We start from the raw sequence: 16,668 nt of genomic DNA on the forward strand, positions 1-16,668 counted from the left end.
CACAAGAGAGAAACCAGATGCAAAATAACTAGACATGCTTTCCTTTATAGGAATTTTTTTTTAAGCAATCAGGGTGTGTGTGTGTGTATGGGGGGGGGGTGCTGGTCGAAGGACCCAGATCCAAGCCCCCACCCCCACCTGCAGAGAAGGGCTGGCACTTTATAAGAGGTGAAGCAGGTCCACAGGTATTTATTTGTCTTTCTCTGGTTCTATCTTTTCCTTCCCTCTCAATTTCTCTCAGTTCTAACAAACCAGGAAGAAAAAAGGCCATCGGGAATGGTAGATTTGCAGAACTGGCATCAATAACAACCCTGGTGGTATGAATATACATACATATATATATATATATGTATGTATATGTATAGAAATTTGGGGAGTGAGAGAGAGCAGAAGGGGGTACTCTGAGATAGACCCACTCTATAGCATCATCTGGATGTGGGAAGAATTCACTGAGTTGTCCCACTTACAAGTACATGACAAATACTGAAAATCAAATACCTCGATATAAGTTTAATTAAAGAAAAACTTTGTATAGAAAATAAGACACGGACAGAGGTAGATAGCATAATGGTCATGCAGACACTCTCATGCCTGAGGCTCCAAAGTCCCAAGTTCAATCCCCCTGCACCACCATAAACCAGAGCTGAGCAGTGCTCTGGTGAAAAAGAAAATATAAGACACTACTGAAAGAAACAAAAGGGGAAAAATGATCATGGATTGGGAAAAAATAACATTATTAAAATAACTATCTATGCTACTTAAAAATATATATGATTTAATGCAATCCCTGTCAAAATCCCAATGATTTCTTCACAAAAATAGAAAATAAATATGTAAAAATCATGAAATTTATTTGGAATGATGTAAGACCTCAAACACCAAAAGACAAAAATAGTGGTAGCATGTTCCCTGACTTCAAACTACACTACAAAGAGACAGTAAATAAAATAGCATGTTACTGAATTAAAGAGAGAGAGAGATTAGTGGAACAGAGTTGTGAGTTCAGAAATTGGACAACTGGCTTCTGACAAATGAGCCAAAAGTTGAAAATGGAGCAAGGAAGTATCTTTAATTAAAAAAAAAAAAAATGCTGGGAAAGGGAGAGAAGAGGAAAAAGGAAAGTCATTTGGAAGTAGCAGTAAGTGTAGCTGTGGCTTAAAATGAAAGAGAAGGCAGGACCATAGGGAAAATAAATAAATAAATAAACCGGGGGAAATATATAGACGGATAATATATCCGTCAAGATGCAATAGTCAAGTGGTCCAGGAGGTGGCGCAGTGGCTAATAGCCAACCCATGCCTGAGATCTTGGGGGAATCACTGCAGTTTCCTCATGGGGCGCGAGCGCTTCCACACTGCGATCATCCTCTCTGGCATTATGCTATTCCACTGCAGAATACTGTGCCCCAGGATGGTTCCGTAGCCCCCATGTCCACTTGGTCGATTCCAAATTATATTCCTCCATGAGGATCATTTCTGGAACCATCCGTTCCACCCCGGTTCCATGGCTGCCAGTTCTTAGCAACATCGCCCCGCCAGATACTCGTCGGGATGCGGCATCATCTAAGTTCATTTCCCACGTCTACGCTCGACCGGACCTGCCAATATACGCGGAGATCTTCGCCCACCCTGTCCAACGCTTGACGTCTCGTCACCCAATCTGGTTCCCTACGCCTACACTGAACTTCTCTGTTCCAGACTCTTGGAAACAGAGCTGGCAGTCAGCTGAGGTCAAGAACAAACACCTCATCACAGACCCCTGCAAGTGTCAACCCGGCTTTGACCTAGCACGTTATGATCGGGCCCTCCTTAATCGCTATGGAACAGGCCGTGGCCGGTGCGCCGCTATGTTCCATCGCTGGGGAGCCAGAGACGACCCGAACTGCCCCTGCGACTCCAGACAGACTATGACCCACATAGTCAACGACTGCCACCTCTCCAGATTCAAAGGAGGTCTCGAAACTTTACATCAGGCTCAACCTGACGCTGTTGACTGGCTACGGAAGAAGGGCAAACTCTAGAAGAAGAACTGCAGTTTCCAATGGAAGGAAAGGGGACAGAGAAATCTGGTAGCAGCAACGGTAGAGTCGTACTCCTGTTATTTTGTAATTTTGTAAATCGTTAGAAAAAAAAAGTGTTGGCAAGAACCAGAAAGCAAAAGAATAAAACCTGACCACTAGCACATATACAAAAGTCAATTAAAAATGAATTAGACTCGTATGTTAATACCTTAAACCATAAAATGAAACAAAGGCAAAGTATCTTTGACATCAGTCTTACAAATGAGTCTGGTATTTGACTCCAGTGGCAAGGAGACAAAACAAATTTAACGTCATCAAACTAAAGCATTTTGCACAGTGACAGAAACTTGCAGCAACAAGTCATCCCTACCAAATAAGTAAATATTTGCGCATTACATGCCCAGCAGCAGATTAATATCAAAAATACAGAAAGGCACTCATAAAACTCACTAGAAAATTCAACTGATTGCGAAATAAAGCATCAGACACTTCTTCAAAGAAGAGACACAGATGGCTAGCAGACATATTAAAGAAGTTCATTGCTTACTGTTAGGGAAATGTAAATTACAACAATGAGCTATCACTTCACATCTGTGAGAGAAGCTATTAGCCCTGAGATAAGAAGCACCTGCTACAGACTATGGCGAGAGGCTGTTGATGGGACCGTACATGTGCTGTTATGGAAAGCAATCAGGAGGCTCCTTAAAAGAAAGATCCCTGGGCCTGCAAAATAGCTCACTTGGATGATGTGCTGCTTTGATGTGCACAAGAACATGGTTCGAGCCCGGCCCCCACTGCACTGAAGGAACGAACCTTTGATGCTGTGATCTTTTACACTCTCTCTCTGCCTCTATCTTAAAAGAGAGAGAGAGAGAGAGCCATTGAAGCCAGTGGTATCACTTAATGGTTATTTATAGCAAAAGAGAAACAAACAAGAGCACTAATTCAAAGAGTTCTAGGCTCTGCACTGCTCTCTGTTTACCACGGCACTTTAAAGAACAGCAAAGAACTCAAGACAACCCAAGGTATCCACTGCATGATGAATCATCACACACACACACACACACACACACACACACACACACTCTCTCTCTCTGGAATATTAATATTTAGCTATTTAAAAATTGAAATTCTCCCCACCTGCAGGGGAGTCGCTTCACAGGCAGTGAAGCAGGTCTGCAGGTGTCTGTCTTTCTCTCCCCGTCTTCCCCTCCTCTCCTCATTTCTCTCTGTCCTATCCAGCAACGGTGACATCAATAACAACAATAACTACAACAACAATAAAAAAAACAACAAGGGCAACAAAAGGGAAAATAAATATAAAAAATAAATAAATGAAAACTGAAATCCTGCCATTTGTAACAACATGCATGGACTAAGAAGGTGTCGTGCTTGATGAAACAAGCCAGATGAAAAAAGGCAAACAGTATATGACTTAGTCATGTGGTATATACAGAAAAAACAGATACCCACATGAACCAGAGGAAAAGGAAAATGAGGCCAATTAACGGTTCCAGAGGGAAATGGGAAGGAATGAGTAGAGAGGGACAAAGGAGACACATGTCTATTGAAGAACAGAACTGGACTTGCAGTAGGGAGCTACTGACAGATGTACACATGCTGATTTTCAATGAAGGCCACATGATATTTATGTTACTATACAGTGTTATCACAATAAAGAAATGAAGTCGTGTATATTATGATCTGGACTATGCATTCATCATCTCAATTTTATTTTCATCTCTAGCTCTGTCAAAAATATAAAAGCTAAAAAGTTATCAACATTTTAAGAGTAAGATGTAAAGGCATTCTTATACTAAGCAGGTTAATTGTGTAAAATGGTTTCATCTTACTAGCAAACTAGACTTAAAACTGAATTTGTGGGGGTCGGGCAGTGGCGCAGTGGGTTAGGAGCACATGGCGCAAAGCCGGGACCGGTGTAGGGATCCCGGTTCGAGCCCCTGGCTCCCCTGCTTCACAACATCAACAATGGTAATAATAATAACCACAACGAGGCTAGGGCAACAAGGGCAACAAAAGGGGGAAAAATGGCCTCCAGGAGCAGTGGATTCATGGTGCAGGCACCGAGCCCAGCAATAACCCTGGAGGGGGGGAAAAAAAACTGAATTTGTTTGTAAATTAGTCCTCAATTGAATATTTAAAAAAAATATTTACTTCCTTTTTGTTGCCCTTTTAAAATTATTATTACTGATGTTGTCATTGTTGGATAGGACAGAGAGAAATGGAGAGGGGAGGGGAAGATAGAGAGGGGGAGAGAAAGACAGACACCTGCAGACCTGCTTCACCACTTGTGAAGCAACTCCCCTGCAGGTGGGGAGCCAGGGCTTGAACTGGGATCTTTGTACCAGTCCTTGTGCTTTGCGCCACCTGCGCTTGACCCGCTGCACTACCGCCCGACTCCCCTCAATTGAACATTTTAAAAACATACCTGGGGTGTATGGCCAGTTAGCAATATGTAGCCAAGTTAAAACTCTTTCATTTGAGTGTAATGATTATATTTCTAGCAGTTAATCTTTATGCCTAAGTGCAAAAAAACCTTTTAGCTTTATACACGTGAAGCGGAGGGGGCAGTACATTCACTAAAGTAAGGTTTTCTTTTTTATTTGACCAGACCACTGCTCAGTTCTGGCTTACAATGGTGCTAGGGATTGAACTTAGGACCTCTGGTGCCTCAAGAGCAGTCTTTTTGCATGGCCACTATGCTATGCTATTTCCCCAGTGCTCAAAGCACTGGTGTTTATAGTAGAATGTTGAAGCACTAAAAATGTGCACGGATAGGAGATGACTCAGACTACGACATGGCCAAATGTAACACTCATGTATCCACGACCAAAAAAGAGACAGAGATAGAGACATGTGATGCCTTTGAAAATGCCCTTCTGGGTTGCAAGGGAGAGTATGTCATTGTTTATGGGGAAACATACAACCCCACACTCATTTCCTTCAGTATGTGTGTGAATGACATGTCTACCAGGATGGAAATTCTAATACTAAATCAACAGGTGTGAGAATCAGAAGCAGGACAGAGAATAGTGTACGCTCCGTGCCTTCCTAGTGCTGTACCACAAGATTAGTACTCAAAATGTAACTATCACTTAAATTAAATTAAATTAAATTCACGTGTGTGTATTTTCTTTCCAAAATAAACCTATTAACTTTTGTTGAGGGGTTCACAGTATCATACCTGGCATTCTTTTTATTATTAAATATAGATATATATGAATACTACCAATTTCATGTACTCCCTTACTACTCTCCAACTAATCACTCTGTAAGAAAGCTGTTTTGAACTTGTGTTTGCCTTTACTGGAAAGAAGTGATTTAACAACACATTTGGAGGGGAGCCACTGCAATGACTCAGTGGGGCAGTGTGTACTGGGTTCCACTGTCAGGGCTTTTGGGGGGCCTTGCCTCTATGTCTTTAGCCAGATGATGGCACTGCTGTCCTCCGCACAGCTCTGGCCCACTATTAATTTAGGCTCTTGGTGCATGAGGCTGATTGTGAGGCCATCATATGGGGACAGTCATCACAACCTCCCTTTTCACCCTCAGCCTCTCCGGGCCATGGAGTACACAGTGATTCCAGTGGGACTGTGGGCCCCAAAGCCTCCTTAATCAGCACAACTCCACAAAATAATCTCTAAACTATCACGCTTGCTAGAAAAAGCAACAGTTCTGGGTAACGATACAAAAGACCAAGTTGCAGAAACCCTTTTCCTTAACTTGCTTTATTCCTTATTCTACTCTCAACTTTAAGTTTCCTCTGTTAGAGGAAAATCGACAACTCCCTTTAACTGGTCCTCAACAAAACAGAACAAATTATCTGAGCACAGTGGTAAGCAGTATACACCAAACTGTCCTGGCCGATACTACAGGGATTTCTCTATGATTTCTGAAAACTGACAAGTATTCTTGTGGTGCACTTAATATATTCTTCTAAGTCTGAAATACATTGTATGAAGAAATTTATAATTAGTTCAAAGAAATCTGAGCAGTGCCATGAAATGTAAGTAAAAAGAAAATGGGCAAAGGTAGGGTTCAGAGTTATTTACTTTAATATTTATTTATTTACTTTTACCAGAGCACTATTTGGCTCTGGCTTATAGAGGTGTGTGTGGGGGGAGGGTTATTAAACCTGGGACTTTAGAACCTCAGGCATGAAAGTCTATTTGCATAAGTATTAGGCTATCTGCCTAATTCCACCAATGTTTTCTTGATTTTTAAAAGGCTGTCATTGAGATGTAAGGAAGAAGCCTTGAGGGGCCGGGTGGTGGCGCACCTGGTTGACTACACATGTTACAGTGCACAAGGACCCAGGTTCAACCCCCCCCCCCCCCCCCCCCGGTTCCCACCTGCAGGAGGAAAACTTCACAAGTGGTAAAGAAGGGCTGCAGGTGTCTCTGTCTCTATCACCCTCTTCCCTCTCGATTTCTGGCTGTCTCTATTCAACAAATAAATAAAGATAATTTAAAAAAGAAAATAAATAGCAGCTGCATCTTACCACAAGCAAGGCGCGGACGCAGATCAGCAGAGCTTTGCCAATGACAAGGGTACTGCTGCTGCGGCCTCCCTCTCATTTGCTCTGTCTCCCTCTCTGTAATTAAAAAATAAATAAAATTAAATTAAATGGGTCCAGAAGTCACTGAGCAGCATGACCTATGCAGGAGGCCATGAGTTCACTTCAGAGCGGCATAAAAATAATTTCTGCATATACACAACTTCACCTTGGGGCTTATTGTGTTTAAAAATGGACAGAATGAACAGCCTGGGAGGTGACACAAAGGTATAAAGTACAGGGCTTTGAAGCACGGGAGTACTGAGGAGTACTGAGACTTGGGAGTACTGAGTTCAGCTCCCCATGCTGCAGATACCAGAGCGATACTCTGCTTATCTCACTCACATTAGTAAATAAAACTTAGAACAGAAATAAACGTTTAAAATTGACAGGTCCGACTGATACTAAATGTTCAACTCAAATTTTTAGTGTCCGCATCGCCATCTCATCTCTCAGAATGGCGTGTGCATAAAACACGGCCACATACTGCACTGCGTGAATGCCGCTGAAATCCACATATCATCTGAGAAGAGTCTAGGGAGTCAGAACCTGACTATTAAGTACAGATTCAGGAAAGGGTTAGTCAGAAAACTGAGTACTGGAGCATAGCAGTGTGCTGAAAGGAGCTGTATGAGATATGTGATGGATGATTTGCTGCTCTGGGAGAAAAGCTTTACTTCTGGTCTGGCAGGTGGCGCAGTGGCTCTAGGAATCAGACGTGAGGTCTTTAGATCCCTTGTGTGACACGTGCCAGGGTGGTGCTCTTGCTCTTTCTCTTGGGTTAAATTAACTGATAAATCTCGGGCTGGGAGAGAGCATAGTGGTTATGCGAAGAGACTTTTTATGCCTGAGACACCAAAGGTCCCAGGTTCAACCCCCAGCATTACCACCAGGCAGAGCAGAGCAGTGCTCTGGTTAAAAATAAACAAACATCTTAAATATCTGTGTAGAGCATCACTCGGGCCTACGTGGTATGGGGACAGAACCTAGGGTCTCATGTACCTAAGTCTCATGGTTCAGGAGTTACCTCCTGGGCAGTCGGCATCATAGTCGTAACAGACAAATGATTGAGTTAAGAAAACCTAAACAAATTCTAGACAATTTGTACAACTCTGTATTACTGTTCACTTCCATTGCAATAGATTTTGTCAAGTGGGAGAAAATGCAGTGTAGTTACAACTGGTAAATATGTAATTGTTTTGCCCAAACTCCATCAAGGTCCCACCAACTTTTTTTTAAGAGAATAAAAAAAAAAAAAAAAAAACACTACAAGTTTATCTGGAACCAGAAAAACACCTAAAATCAGCAAAGCTATCTTGAGGACAAAGATCAGAATTGAAGGCATCACACTCCCAGATCTCAAACTGTACTACAGGACAACTGTGGTCAAAACTGCCTGCTACTGGAACAAAAACAGATACACTGGCCAGTAGAAGACAATCCAGAGCTCAGAAATAAGCCCTCACATCTATGGTTATCTAATTTTTGACAAGAGGGCCCAAACTATTAAATGGGAAATGGAGTGTCTCTTCAACAAATGGTGTTGGGAAAATTGGGCTGAAACATGCAGAAGAATGAAACTAAACCATTACATTTCACCAAACACAAAAGTAAGTTCAAAGTGGATCAAGGACTTGGATGTAAGACTAGAAACTATCAAATAGTTAGAGAAAAGTATTAGTGGAACTCTTTTTCATCTAAATTTTATAGGCATCTTTAATTATACACATCCAATTACAAGGAAGACAAAAACAAAATAAACCAATGGGACTATATCAAGTTGAAAAGCTTCTGCACAGCAAAAGAAACCACCACCTAAACAAAGAGACCCCTCACAGAACGGGAGAAGGTCTTTACAAGGCATACATCAGACCAGAGGCTAATAACCAAAATATATTAAAGAGCTCGCCAAACTCACCAACAAAAAACAAACGACCCCATCCAAAAATGGGGAGAGGATATAAACAGAATATTCACCACAAAAGAGATCCAAAAAGCCAACAGACATACTAAGAAATGTTCCAGGCCATTGATTGTCAGAGAAATGCAAATAAACACAATAATGAGGTAGATGCCACTTCACCCCTGTGAGAATGTCATACACCAGAAGAGGTGGCAGCAACAAATGCTGGAGAGATTGTGGGGACAAAGGAGCCCTCCTGAACTGCTGGTGGGAATATAAATTGGTCTAGCCTCTGTGGACTGCAGCCTGGACTCTTAGAAGGCCAGAAATTAACCTAGCTGATGACCCTGCAATTCCCCTCCTGGGGATATATCCTAAGGAGCCAAACACACCTATTCAAAAAGATCTGTGTGTACCTATGTTATAGCAGCACAATTTGTTAACAGTCAAAACCTGGAAGCAACCCAGGCATCCAACAACAGACGAGTGGCTGAGAAATTTGTTGTATATAGACATAATAGGATACTTCTCAGCTACTACTAATGAATTCACTTTCTTCATGCCATCTTGGATGGGGTTTGAAGGAATCATGCAAAAAGATCAACCAGAAAGAGGAGGATGAGTATAGGATGACCCCACTCACAGACAAGTTGAGAAACAAGAACAGAAAGGGGAACTCAAAGCAGAACTTGGTCTGGGTCCAGAGTACTGCACCAAAGTTAAAGACTCAAGTTCTTTAACTGCCTAGATTTCAGTTCTGAGTATGTATTCATTTAGTCTAAGCATTTAATATTTCAAAACTGTAACTTGATTGAATTCTTGACACTGGGCTTAAAATTGTTGTAAGTTATTTTTATTGCTATGGATTGTGACTTTTTCTCCATCTCCTTTTTAATTTAAATGCAAGTATAGGAAAGAAAAAAGCATGAACTAGGAGAGGGCTCAGTGGAAGGGCACAGAATTTGCAAGCATAAAGAACCAGGTTCATTTCTGGTGCCATATATGCTATAGCTGAATGCTGCTCTGGTCTGCCTGTCTCTCTCAGGGAAAAAGAAAAACAAAAGTGAATCCCTGCAAAAAAGTTCTTAAAAAAATAGATAAGGGCATCCTAGAAGGCACAGTGGGCAGAGTGCTGAACTTATGTACATTAAATCCTGAGTTTGATCCCCAGCAGTGCATTTGCCAATGATAACTCTGGTTCTTTCTTGCTCTCTCTCTTGTTCATAAATGCACAGGGGACAGAGGGATAAATCAGCCAGATAGGCCATCAACTTGCATGCCTGATGCCCTAGATGCCTTTGACCACTAGCAACACCTGATACCACAGCTGAGCCAAACTCTGCTTCTCCTGTTCACTCACGTGTGTGCTTTGCTCTCTGCCTCTCCACTCTTCATTCTCTCGGAATAAATCTTAAAAATCCAAAAGCATGAATTCCGATTTTCATTGCATACAGGGAGAAAAGTTGTAGAAATCTTGTTACAGGACCCAAGTTCAAGCCCCTGGTCCCCACCTACAGGGGGAAAGCTTTGCGAGTGGTAAAGCAGGGGCTGCTGTTGTCTGTCTCTCTCCCTCTCTATTACTTTCTTCCTCTTGACTTCTGACTATCTCTCTCCAATAAATACAGATAATAATAATGAAAGAATCAAATTTGGAAAAATAAAAAAGAAAAGAAAAGAAATAGTGGCCCAGGAGGTGGCACAGTAGATAAAGCAACGGACTCTCAAACATGAGGTCCTGAGTTCAATCCCCAGCAGCACATGCATCAGAGTGATGTCTGGTTCTCTCTCTCTCTCTCACTAAAATATTAAAAAGAATTTTAAAATAAATAAAAATCTAGTTGCTATTGTAATACTGTAATCGCAGAAGAGTAGATGTATCACGGTTGCGAAATAGGCAAAGTAACATCTGTTGAACGAGTAAACAGATCAGAGGAATTTTCAATTTGGTACATCATGTCCTATACAGGAGTGTTGCTCTGGAGAAACCTGCAGAAATCTGGTCATGCCTATATTACATTAGCTAACTGTCAAGTGATTAAAATTATTCAACACTGGGAAGCGGGTGGTAGCGCAGCGGGTAAAGCACAGGTGGCACAAAGCGCAAGGACCGATGTAAGGATCCCAGTTCAAGCCCTCAGTTCCCCACCTGCAGGGGAGTCGCTTCACAGGCGGTGCAGCAGGTCTGCAGGTGTCTGTCTTTCTCTCCCCTCTCTGTCTTTCCCTTCTCTCTCCATTTCTCTCTGTCCTATCCAACAACAACAATAATAACTACAACAATAAAACAAAAGGGAATAAATAAATAAATATAAAAAATTATTCAACTCTCCTATATTCCATTAGTACCACCGGTGAGTTCGTAGTAATCACTGATACCTTATTACTGATACATGGCGTTTTCACTTGATTCTCCTTAAGTCCTACACAGGCTAGACTGGATAGTGCAGGGGTTATTAAGAGGTCTTTTTTTTTTTAGCTTTACAAATGAAATTAAGAAGTGTGGCTAGCAAGGTGGCTCTGAAGGCGGAGCACAGGACTTGTATTAGCAGGTACCAGGTTCAGTCAATCCGCGGCACGGTGTATGCCTCTCACTCGCTGAATGGGCAAGGGGAAGAGAACTTGAAAGCATTTTAAAAGATCCAGAGAGCTCTTTCACACGGATCCACCTTCCCCATTATCCACTTCCAGAACAGCGCGTACATCTTCACCAAGGGCACAATCTACACTAATAAACCACGATCGCCTCAAGTCTATAGTTTCCCCCAGTAGTACTCCGGTGTTACATGTTCTGTGGGACCCAAGTGGCAGGGATTAATTACTAGAATGTCACAAAGGAAAAACAAAAATTCCGACAGCGTCAATTACTTACCAAATAACAAAAAGAGGTAAGTGAAGAAGCAGGGATTTGAAACTATGTCTTCTGTCTTCAAATGTCAAGTTCATTTCATTGGATCTCACTATAGAGAAATGAAAGTCTTGTTCACAAAAGCTGGTTTTGGGGGGATAATATTTATTATTAATTATTATTATTATTATTATGTGACATTAAGGCCTCCCTCACACATTTGCAATCCCATCACGCTTAGGCTGATTTTCTTCCCCGCACTCTTTCTCTATCACCAGATAGAGACAGACAGGGAGAGACAGACACAGAGAGGGAGCAGCACCACAACACTGTTCCACCTGTGTGGAGCTTCTCCTGGTGCCACAGTGCTTCCATGTGGTACTGGGGCTTGAACCAGGGGCTTCACACAAGGTTAAGGGGTGTGCCCTATCTGGTGAGCTATGCATTTTTTTAAAAGAAGATTTCTTTATTTATTGACAGCAGGCAGAGGAAAGAGATGGAACTAGAGTACCACTCTGGCACATGCAATGCTGGGGACTGAATTTAGGGTGTAAAGCCTTCGAGTGCAGTGCTGTTTTCTCTAGAGCAAAAGCCTGGCTTCTATGCTTTCTCTTTCGCTCACGTGGTGCTAGTAAACACCCAGGGCCTCCCTCCAGCAGGGCCGCGTCACTGAGCAGAGCTTCCCTCGGCTGCACAAGGCCTGCGGTTCCCCTGCCAGTTCGAGTCAAAGATCCGGCACAGCTCACGTGTGTGAGTGTGTGTGTGTGTGTGTGTGTGTGTGATTGTGAGTGTGTGTGTGTGAGTGCGTGTGTGAGTATGTGTGTGTGCGCATGTGAGTGTGAGTGCGTGTGTGTGCGCGTGTGAGTGCGTGTGAGTGCGTGTGTGTGTGTGTGTTTGCGTGTGTGTGTGTGAGTGTGTGTGTGTATGTGAGTGTGTGTGTTAGTGTGTGTGTGAGTGTGTGTGTGTATGAGTGTGTGTGAGTGTGAGAATGTGTGCGCGTGAGTGAGTGTGTGTGTGAGTGTGTGTGTGTGTGAGTGCGTGTGTGAGTGCGTGTGTGTGAGTGTGCGTGTGTGAGTGCGTGTGTGTGTGAGTGCGTGTGTGTGAGTGTGTGCGCGTATGAGTGTGTGTGAGTGCGTGTGTGAGTGTGTGTGAGTGTGTGTGTGAGTGTGTGTGAGTGCGTGTGTGTATGTGAGTGTGTGTGTGAGTGTGTGTGTGAGTGTGTGTATGAGTGTGTGTGTGTGTGTGTGTGAGTGAGTGTGTGTGTGTGTGTGTGTGTGTGTGTGTGTGTGAGTGTGTGAGTGTGTGTAGAAAACGTTTACTCTTAATTCATAACCGAGCCACCCTGGGCTGCCGGAGTTGGGTATTCATGTATATGAGTGTGTGTGTGTGTGTGTGTGTGTGTGTGTGTGTATGTGTGAATGTGTGAGTGTGTGAGTGTGTGTAGAAAACGTTTACTCTTAGCTCATAACCGAGCCACCCTGGGCTGCCGGAGTTGGGTATTCCTTCTGAATAAGCACATATTCATTCTCTCAACACTGAACTTCTGAGAGACAGTTTATTTGACTTGCACTATACCTGTAATATTTTATTTCTTAAGCTATGGTGAAAATATAAATGGTTAAGGGCAACAAAAGGGAGTAAATAAAATAAAATATTAAAAATAATAATTAAAAAAAGAAAATATGAATGGTTATCAGAATCATTTTTTTAAAAAAGTTATTTTATGAGTTATTTTAAAGAGAGACAGGAAGACCAGAGAACCCCTTTGGTCAAAATGAAGGGCCAGGATCAAACCTGGTACTCCAGGCTTTGCAAAGCCTGCTACTCTATTTGCTGAGCCATGTCATTTGGTCACTAAAACTTTTATTTTTATTTTTATTTAAAACAGTCAGTAAGAAGTCATAGGCAGACTTCTAAGATGCTTTAAGATCAGAAGCATTGTCTCTCTTTTCTTCCAGTACTCTTACAATTTTGCTTTTGTGTTTAGATAATAAGTCTGGCAAGTATGTATCTATAAAGTAGAGCTCCTTATATACTTCACTTGTACACCCAGGCATCACAGTATTAAATACTGAATAGTCCTTGGCGTATCCAGCGATATGAGTCGCTTTTTAAAAATCAGATTATTAAGCTCTTACGCACTTGTTTTTGGACTTTGAGTTTTGTACCAATGTCATGTTTAAATTAAATTACTGTTGACTTTATGGTATGTCTTAATAGATCGTACAATACTGTTTATTCTTCTTTTTGAAAATAAGTATTTGGCATTTAAACTGGTTAGTAAAGTTTCAAAATAAATCCACTTTACAGTTTAAGACTATATTGTATTAATGTATTAATTTGTAGAGAACTTATATCCCTGATATATATATATCTTTTTCTCCTCAATATGGACAACTTGGAGCATGTATATACCACTCTCCGCCTACTAAATCATCTTCTTTCCCACAGCCTTTAAATCATTCCAAAACTTATATGAGTTCCCCCTAATTTTAATTTTAAATGCCTTAGATGCGTTAACCTTTCCCATCTATCAACCTAATTTCTGTGGACACTGAAAATCCTGAGGGCACCTTATGCAGCTTCCACAGCCAGCGGTAAGTGCTAATTATCTGCTCAGTAGGAATCTCACCTCTGAACATCACGGTCAGTAATCAAAGAAACAGGTAAGACTGAGAACACTGCATGCTTTCCTAAGAGTCAAGTTGCAAATGTACTAGAACAAGAAGCTCTGAAATAGTTTCTGGGGATAAATAATTTTCCCTGAAGGAGTCAAGTCCTAGGTCTCTAAACCACAGGGTACCTGTGGGTTGTCTATGAGAAACGTGTTGATGGCACAAAATGATCGTGAACACAAGATATGGAGTGCCACAGATCTAGGTTTCAGGAGAAGGCCAAGCCTCAACTTATAAAGTAACCATCATGACCGACATTCACCCTAACACTTAACCTAAGTGCAAATTCCCTTGGGAAAAAGTCTGAAATAATCTAAAAACACTCCATTTAAATAAGAATAATGAGCACACTTTTACATAAGAAAGCATATTAAATAAGCTAATAGTACTGTTTATAATCATATCTATGATTCTTAACACAGAATGCTTTTCAATAATAAAACCTTGGGTTTAGGAAAAACATTCCAAGAGCAAAACTCATCCTCCCCCCCTCTTTCTGACACTTTCTCCTTTCTGTACTTTCCCCCTTCCATTTGTGATTTTTTAAAAAAGTAAAAAGTAAATGCTCAAACCTTAGTGATATATAGTAGTGAGCACAGCTGTCTTCCAAAAAAAAAAAAAAAAAGCATTTTCAAAATCATTCCCAAAGCACAAGTCAATGTAAGGTCAAGTCGGTTCCATAAAACCTGGCTTCCCACAGAGAGCTTAAAGAGAAAGTTGTGAAGAGGGATGAACACCAATTTAAGAAATTAGGATAATGGCGAAGAGCTCATATGCCGTCTGAGTCGGTCATTTCCATTTCAGTGCCGTCCCAGCCTACAGGGCTTGTTTACAGCACTCAACTACCCCACACCCCGCTCCCACTCCTAGAAGATTCACCCTGCAAGGTGGTAATTACAATATTTCACCACCACCACCCCCAGCAGTCTAGTTACTGGAGGGGCCCCCAGGCTACACCAAGGAAACCAGAATGGGATTTTTGTTCCGAAAGAAAATAAAATAATGGAACAAAAGTGGCAAGCTTTCTTTTACCGTGGGATGAGTTTTCAGCGGGGAGTTAGGGATGAGAGGCTCTTCACCTAAGGGAACAGCAGAACCCAGCCGCTCCGAGCAGCCTCTGCTCTGGGGAGGGGGCAGAGTTTACAGACCTGACTTTTTTGGGGTGTGTGTGTGGTGTGTGTGTGTGTGTGTGTGTGTGTGTGTGTGTGTCGCAAAAGAAACCAAAAGAAGGAAAAAGAGCTGCTAACTTTTCGGCTTTGTTCGTTTGCAACAATCTTAAGGGTTAAGAGGCGGCTTTGGGGGAAGCGGGAAAGGAACTTTGGGAACAGAGTCAAGTGCAGGGCTGGGGGAGGGGGTGGGGATTTCGGTCGCGAAGAATGGGGTGCAGGTGGTGCAAAGGTAGGGGAGTGTGTGTGTGTGTGTGTGTAAAGGTGTGTGTGTGTGTGTGTGTGCGTGTGTGTGTGTGTGTGTGTGTGCGCTCTGTAAGCAGAGGTCCAGTCCACCGGGAACTGGGGCTGTGCGCGAAACAGGGCGTGCAAAGGTGTGTGCTGCGTCTCCAGGGTAAAGTTGACTCGAGATTGAGAAATGGAGGTGGCAAAGTTGTGGAAGTCATCTTCCGACATGCGGGAACCGGGAGAGGCAGGAATGTGGGGATTTCCAGGCCGAGGGAGCCAAGTCGCGGGGCGCGCGCAGCCCAGGCGCCCCCCTCCGGGAGACTGGGGTCCCCGCAAGCCCGGAGCCTCCCAGCCCGCCGCCCGGCCCGGCCCGGCCCTTCCGCTACCCCCGCCTGCCACCCGGCCGCGGCCCCTCCTCACCTCGGCCGCGACGCCCGGCTGCTCCGCGGTCCCAGAGCGCACGTCCCCCTCGGCGCCGAGGCAGGCCCGCCGCCGTCCCCCGCTCCGCCGCGCCCGCAGCCCTTGTCGGCCGCTCCGCCCGGCCCCGACTGCCGCCGCGCCTTCACGCAGACCCGCAGCGCGGTCTCCCCTGCGCCGGGGCTCTAAGCCCCCTGGCCCCGCCCCGCGGCGCCCCCGCCAGGCCCCGCCCCCGGGCTGGAGCCGGTCCGCGGATTGGGCCCCGCCAGAGTCGGCGCGCCTCGCCATTGGTCCGGCGGCCCCCGGAGAAAGGGGCGGGGCTCTCGGCGGCTGCGATTCCCGGAACGCGGCTCCCGGCGTCCCGGATTCCGGTGGCTGCGCCCCGGCCGCGTCTCCCAGACGAGATCGAAGGCTTCCCCCGCCAGCCCCGCTGCGGGCGGAAGGAGCCGAGTGGCCTAGTTTTCCAATAGCACGGCCGCGACCTGGAGTCCGGGCGCTGTCCGCGTCTGCCGCCGCCTCTCGTCACCACGGGGCCCCTTAGGCGTCCCTCCGCGGCCTCCCCGGGAGGACTCGGGCGGCGGGGCTCCCCTGGGTGCTGCGGCGGCCGGGCTCCCGACTGCTGCAAACGAACCCGGCCACGATACACATTTCAGAGTTGAGAAATGAGTTTGGATGAGATTGAGCCATGACTCCCTGGGCTGGTGATCCGAGAGAAACTGATTTTCTATGCGGGTTTGTGCCTCCCAGTCTGTGATGAAAATGCAGAATAGGCACCGATTTCGTTACACTCGTCTCCCCTCCTCAGCCTTTTCCCCAAGCCCGGGAAATGGACCAGCAGAGA

The 16,668-nt window shown here is 44.1% G+C and overlaps 1 protein-coding gene across 2 annotated transcripts in view; it reads right to left on the bottom strand.

Moving 5' to 3' along the window:
• The window catches only part of IL6ST (interleukin 6 cytokine family signal transducer), a 49,959-nt gene extending 33,968 nt beyond the window's left edge, over nucleotides 1-15,991 (bottom strand). Inside the window, exons 1-2 of one of the 2 annotated variants that reach the window (XM_060191056.1) lie at nucleotides 15,831-15,991; nucleotides 11,366-11,453 (exon numbers count right to left, since the gene is read on the bottom strand). The gene's annotated coding sequence lies outside the window, so the exon portion shown is untranslated. The remainder of the gene's footprint in view (nucleotides 1-11,365; nucleotides 11,454-15,830) is intronic. The other variant, XM_060191057.1, reaches the window with a different exon arrangement.
• Between the last annotated feature and the right edge of the window lie 677 nt (nucleotides 15,992-16,668).

This window comes from Erinaceus europaeus, chromosome 5, assembly GCF_950295315.1.
Source record: "Erinaceus europaeus chromosome 5, mEriEur2.1, whole genome shotgun sequence".
In the NCBI taxonomy this organism is placed as follows: domain Eukaryota; kingdom Metazoa; phylum Chordata; class Mammalia; order Eulipotyphla; family Erinaceidae; genus Erinaceus; species Erinaceus europaeus.